At 35.0% G+C, this 7,391-nt stretch overlaps 1 non-coding gene across 1 annotated transcript; it reads left to right on the top strand.

Annotated features, from left to right (window-relative positions):
* Window positions 1–6,823: 6,823 nt before the first annotated feature.
* On the top strand, window positions 6,824–6,930 carry LOC149995902 (U6 spliceosomal RNA). The gene has a single exon (XR_016507594.1). It is a non-coding gene; the product is annotated as a U6 spliceosomal RNA (small nuclear RNA).
* Window positions 6,931–7,391: the final 461 nt, after the last annotated feature.

Raw genomic sequence — 7,391 nt, forward strand, 5'->3', positions numbered from 1 at the left:
CAGAATATTTCCAGAGCCCTAGAAAAGCTTTTTGCTCATTTCCTGTCTCTACTCCCATACAAAGAGCAACTGTAGCCCCATAAATTAGTTTTGGCTAATTTATAATTTTGACTTTGTGTATGTGGAATCATACTATATTTACACTTTTAAGTATGATTCTTTTTAAAAATATATTTTCTTTATTCATTTTTAGAGAGAGGAAGGGGAAGGAGAAAGAAAGGGAAAGCAATGGCTGTGTGAGAGATACATTGATCTGTTGCCTCTCTCATGCCCCAACTGAGGACCTAACCCACACCCCAGGCATGTGCCCTGACTGGGAATCGAACCAGCGACCTTTTGGTTCACAGGCAAGCACTCAATCCACTGAGCTGTACCAGCCAGGGCAAGTATGATTCTTTTTACTTAACTTTACATTTGAAAGCTTTATTGATGTTGTTGACTGTAGTTGTAGTTAGTTCTTATCTGTTGCTGTGTAGTAACAGTGATCCTGTAATACAGACCCCAGAGTGTTTTCTCTTGCCTCCATGTAATCTTCCCTCCTTAATTTCAAGTGTGTAAAAGAAGCAGCAAAATTGTTATTCTCTGGAACATTTAAGATCTTTTTCTCTTGCATATGTAGTAAGTTTGGCTCAAATAAACTCTTTTAAAATTCTCTACAGTTTTGTACATTTTTTACATGAACATATTCCACTGTGTGAATATACCATATATTTTTAACCTGTTTTACTGAATATATGCACCTGATTGACATTTGAGTTGTTTGTAGTTTGGGACTTGTATTAGTTTCCCAGGGCTGCTGTAACAAAGAATCACAAACTGAGTGGAGTAGGCAACAGAAATTTATTATCTCTGTTCTGGTGGCTCAAAGTCAGAGCCCAAGTGTCAGCAGGGTTGATTTCTTTGGAGGCGTGTAAGGAAGAATCTGTTCCATGCCGTCCCCCTAGCTTCTGGTGGTTTTCTGGCAATCTCTGGCATTTCCTGGTTTGTAGAAGAATTACCCCAATCTCTGTCTTCATCTTCACATGGCATTCTCCTTTTGTGCATGTCTGTTCCAAATTTTCTCTTTCGAAAAGGTCAATAGTCATATCAGAATGTTTAATCTTTACAATTATTACCCCTGACAGACCTGAATTTGATAGCTAGCTCTGTAGCTTACCAGCCCTGGCCAAATTAAATCTTTCTTTGCACATTAATTTTCTCATTTGTAAAATACAAATAAAATTACCCACTTCACTGGACTGGAATGATGATTTAATAAGACAACAAAATACCTAGTATAGTGCCTGCCATATGGTAGATATTCAATAAATGGCAACTAGTAACCTAATGATTCAAGTTTGTAGAAGACAATTCAAGAATCTGTTTCATGACTTTCAGGAGAATCTAGACTGATGTATGCAATGTATCTCCTGTTTCACAAAATGTCACTTTAGGTCATTCATGACACATCCAAAAGATAATTCTAGCGTCTACAGTACTGAAATTATTAAAGGATGACAAGAATCATTTGTGAAACCTGTATTTTATTATGTCACGCATAATCTATTTGCTAAACTCAGGTTAAAATGTTAGTTCAAGGAGTTCAGTTTTAGGAAGTACCAATGATTTGTCTCTTCAAGGAAAAAAATTTTAAATTTTATTTACCTGGCTAATAAGGAATAACATATCTGTAAGGAATATGGGCTTAATAACTTACTGGAAACAAAAGCATTTTCAGATTCAGCTAAGACCAATGTAATTCTCAGGGTGAGCATCTGGGAAAGTAATGGCCAAACTTCTCAGGAGAACTTTTAATGAACTTTTATAAAATCTAGATTTAGATTGCCTCTAATATAAAATATTAATATAAACCATAGACAACTTTTAAATATGCTTTATAAGTTTATTTAAATAGCTAAAGTTCTATAATAAACATTTTTTTCTGATTTTAGAAATTTTGAACATACAAAAAAAGAGACAAAAATGTTTATTTTCTGGTTATTTTTCCTAAGCATAGTTTTTTGGGGGCCTGGAGGAGTAAACATAGTGAATGATTCGCTATATTTGATTTTATATCCTTTTTTCCTTTAGTCTTATAATACTATACATAGGATTTTTTCCAAAGTGATGAAAAATTCTCTATTAACACATTGCAAGAGAGAAAAATAGCAAAGCAATAAAGAATGCAGACTTAAGCTATATTTCTGGGTTCAAATCCCAGTCACAGCAGTTGCCTGCATAAACATGAGTAAGTTACTACTACTGTGTCTTAGTTTCTTCATTGAAAAATGGGAATATTAATAGTGTATCTACCTGACAGGATTGGTATAACTATTACATGAGTTAATCTTAACACATTAATTCATATACATTTATCGAATACATATAAATGCTTTAATAGTGCATCACATGCTAAGCATTCTATAAATATCACTTTTTTTTTGATTACCTATTAAAATTCCTTAGTATGGTATGCTACTGAAATCTTAAAACAAGATGCATATAATAATTGGCCAACCACACTTGAAACCTGTAACATTATTTATAGACAAATTATTTATAATGCTTTCTCAGTTTAAATGTTAACATCTATAAAGTATATCAAGTCAAGTAGTATGAATTCTAATCCCTAATTTTTAATTTATGGAATAACTTTGTGATTTTGTTTAATTAATTTATTTTTTGTGTGGACATAAACGTTCAATTCATTTGGCTAACTAAATACCAAGAAGCACAATTACTGAGTCACATAGCTTATGCTTACTTTTGCAAGAAACAACCAAACTGTCTTCCAAATTGGCTGTACCATCTGCACACCCGCAAGCTGTGAGTGAGAATTCCTGCTACTCCAAGTCCTCCCTGTTGTGATTTTATTTTCCACTTGTCAGAGGGAGATGTATCTTCACTGAAAAACAAAATTTATCAGATATTCTAATGAAACATGCTTAAAAATACAAATGAAAATTAATAAAATTTAAACTTCCATTCCCCACTCCCACTAGCCACTTGCTCATATCAACCAGTTCAATAGCCATATATGGCTAGTGGTTACCACCTTGGACAGAGTAGACACAGAATATTTCCATCACTGCAGAAAGTTCTACTGGACAGAGCTGTATTATGGTCTCGAGGCAGAAAGTGGTATGTTTGGACTATGCATCAATTCAAGAGTACAAAAGTAATGTGCTTCTGATTCAACTTAATTTAAGTAATTACGCAATATTTAGTAATGAACATTTTTCTGATATGACCAAATTTAATAGTATTTGAGGACTAGATCAATCATCTATTGTTAAGGATCAAATACAAGAAAAGCAATGTGTAAGTGTGATATACACATTTCATTTCACATTTTTCTTTTCTGCATTAATTGAAAAACTCTCACCATACTTAACAAATGTTATCTTTTTAAATACTTAATAATTTAATTTAACAGATTAAACACAGCTTTAAAAACATTTTATAATGAAAAATTACAATTTGCTCAGAAATAGAGAAACTAATATAATAAATCTCCCTGAATCCATTGTCCAGTTTCAACAATTATCAATTGATAACCAATCTTTTTTCATCTAAAACCTACTTGCTCTCACCCCTTACCCTTCACTGAACTCTTAATATTATCCAATATATAGTCCTTAAACAAATAAAAGAAACCAGTTAGTTTTTCCAACTTTTACATCAAATTTCAAGGTTGAAAGCACTTCTGAAATTGTCATCAGTTCAAGGTCACTAATCATTTTGTGTCAGAAACACTATAGATCAATATTCAGGAAATGAGAGCAGTATGTTTTTATCTATTATTTGCTAAGAACAAAACAAAGCTTTATAAATAGACTAAAAAATAATCAATAGAAACAAAAGTACTTAGGCTATCAAATTATTCAAAACAGACCAAATAATCCTAATAATATAAATAAGTTACTACCTCACACCCATTAAGGTGGCTACTATCAAAAAACAGAAAATAAGTGTTGGTGAGGATGTAAAGAAATTGGAAACCTTCTGCACTTCTGGTGGGAATGTAAAATGGTACAGCCACTGTGGGAGGCAGTATGATGATTCTTCAAAAAATTTAAAATAGAATTATCATATGATTCAGCAATTCCACTTCTGGGTATATACTCAAAAGAATTGAAAACAGGGTCTTGAAGAGACACTTGTGCACCCATGTTCAGGCATCATTATTCCAAATAGATAAAACATGGAAGCCACCCAAGTGTCCATAGAAAGAGGAATAGATAAGCAAAATGTGGTATATAAATACAATGAATATTATATGCCTTAAAAAGAAAGGAAATTCTGACATATGCTACAACATGGATGAACACTGAGCACATTGTGTTAAGTGAAATGAGCCCGTCACAAAAATACAAATATTGTATTATTCCACTTAGATGAGATACTTAGAGTAGTCAACATCATAGAGACAGAAAGTAGGCTGGTGGTTGTCAGGGCCTAGGGGAAGGGGTAAAAAAAGGGGAGGGTGTTATTGCTTAATGGCATAGAATTTCAGTTTTGCAAGATGAAAAGAGTTCTAGAGATGGATGGTTGTGATGATTGTGCAACAATATGAATGGACTTAATACCACTGAAATGTACACTTAAAAATGGTTATAATGGTAAATTTTATCTTATATGTATTTTAACACATTTTTAAAAGTTTGGGAAAAAACAAATTAACACACTACACTGTTGCAAATAGCATAGGATTTAATAGGACTAACAAGTATTTAGCACATGTGTTTGCAAACCTAGCTTGCACAAATAGTGAGTGATTCCTGTATATCTTGAAGGAAAGTATTATTGACATACAAACTCACTTTTTGCTTGGAGATTTTGTAATTTCTAGTTAATGTGGAAAAAATCATTAATAGTATAAGTGTGAAGAAAACATAAACAGCTGATGATAAATTTCTGCACTGATGGATAAAAAGAAATTGTTCTGCTCAGATAAAAGATTCTACTCATAGGCCAGAAGAGATGGAGAATTTAGCAGAGGCTCAGATACAGGCATGAATAGACAAGACATACTGTCATTTGAATTGAGGTTACTAGTTGGACTTACTGGATGCATTGGGAAATTTGGTAGCCATTGTAGAAGTTTTATAGTAAATAGAAAGATAAACAAAGGAAAGGCCAAAAATCAAGGGAACAGCTAAGAAAGCAAACAAACAGGAAACATAGCTGAATACTGACTCAGTTGTTTGAGATAAGGTGTATGGGTGAATTTGAGTTAAAATTTATTTTAAATTTTTTAAATATGTCGTCGTCGTCGGCAGCCGTCCGTCTCGAGAGACGATGGTGTAGCTTCTTAAGAGTCTATCTGCACCGCCGAGATAGACATTTATAAATAGACTACATGAACTCCGAGCTCCTGTCCACTTCTAAGTTTAATAAGTTTTGACAAGTTTTCTAAGTTTCAGTTGTCTTTTGAAATTTTAATTTGACTCTAATTCTTCTCTGGGAAATAACTTGTTGGCTTTAAAAAAAAATTGTTAATTCAATCATTCAGTAGTTCATCCAGGCATTCTTTCTTTTATAAAGGACCTACAACAATATCTTACGGCATTGTGGTATATAGTGAGGTCACAAAAATAGATCAGATATCTGCTCTCAAGGAGCTCAGTATCCATAGCAAGGCAAATAGGCATACAGGTAATTTCATTATTTTAAAGGATAAGGATGAATGAGGTAAAGAAGTGGGCGAAATGAGTTTCTGGCGGGAGGGCTTTTGAAGGTGCACAAGGAAAACGTGGGAGAAAGATGCACAGTGCCTGGAGAAATTGCAGGTAGTTAAGTATTCTTGGGGAAAGGGGCGGTGAGCAATGGGGCTGCACAGTTAGGAGTGGCCATATAATTAACAACTCTATTTGGCATTCTAAGAACTTGGATTTTATCCTAAAGGTAAAGGGAAGTCAGTTAAGCACTCCAACCAGGAATGCTAAAATACAAATCTAAATCAATTAATCTGAGGATTATGTGGAAGTGTATTCAGAAGATTAGAGGCACACAGGAAAGCTGAGACAGGTAGTAATTTTGGCATGAGTCACCCTTATCTAGACCAAAAAAAATGGGACAGTGGGCACTCAGAGGCAGGAATAGAGCCCAGAGATATTGAGGAGGTAGAAATGGCTAGATGTGGTAAAGGTCGCGCCCTAGGATTTAAAAGGCCTTGGAGCGGGATCTTGAAACCAACAGTTCAATAAAATTTCCCAGGTAAGGCTGTTGATCAGTCAGGTGTGGGACCCACCAGTGCAGACCGCTTCTCAACGAGCTTATGTCAAAAAAAAAAAAAAAAAGGAGGAGACAGAGGATGGCAGTTAGAGGGCCAAGGGGAGCCTTTGGTTATAGATCAAAGACTCCTCTGCTTACATGCCAAAGAAAGTGAACCAGCAGGAGGGAAGAAGCAGAAGGAGCCGAGATCATGGAATGTTGCAGAGGAAAGATGTCAACAGAAGGAAGATCTTAGTTCTGAGAGAGGAGCTAAAGAAGAAAGGATAGGTACGTACCCGCAGACATTTGGGGGGAGACTGATAGGAACAGTGCTGAGAATTCTACCTTGAACTCCCTCTTTTTTTCTCAGCAAAGCAGGTAGTGAGCTCCCAGGACCTTTCTGCGAGGGCTAAGATGCATGAAAAGAACAGTAAGAATCATGGAGATACGATGGGGCTCACAAAAGAAAGATAAAAGTGGTATTGCCTCTCAGAGAGCCCTATTAAGGAAAGAAACTGTGTTTGCACTGGTGCCCATGGACACACTGTATGATTTTCTTCCGGTCAGGTTTCCAGATTTAGCAAATAAAAATATAAGAACCCCAGCTAAATTGAAGATAAATAATGGAATGCTCACTTTGGCAGCACGTACGCTAATATTGGAACGATACAGAGAAGTCTGGCGTGGCCCCTGTGCAAGGATGACACACCACACAAATTTGTGAAGCATTCGTTCCAATTTTGTTTTTTTACAGACAAACAATGGATAGTTTTTTATGTATAAGTATGCCTTACATAATATTTGGAACATACTTAAACTAAAAAGTCATTTGAAATTCAAATTCAACTGCGCATCCTATATATTATCTGGTAACCCTCTAATATCTAAAGTTAAGGTTGAAGTTTACTATGAAAATCCTCTTCATTTATTAATATTTATTTGCAAGCAAGACTCACTGTCAGCAGCAGACAGGGCACAAACTATAAGCAAGATTGATTAGCTTATAACTGCTGAGCTGCTTCTTTCTTATGTCTGCTTCTGTCCCATTTCCAGAAACATCCACCCTCACCTCTGACTCAGAATCAGTGTTTCCTAACAGTGAATCGTATGTTAGGATTTTGTCATCCAGATTTGAAAAATCCTAATCGTTTCTCTTGCACTACACTAAGCAAGCTACCCTGATACTAGCTAAAAAT

This window comes from Furipterus horrens, unplaced genomic scaffold (assembly GCF_987537825.1).
Source record: "Furipterus horrens unplaced genomic scaffold, mFurHor1.1.pri manual_scaffold_12, whole genome shotgun sequence".
NCBI classification, from domain to species: domain Eukaryota; kingdom Metazoa; phylum Chordata; class Mammalia; order Chiroptera; family Furipteridae; genus Furipterus; species Furipterus horrens.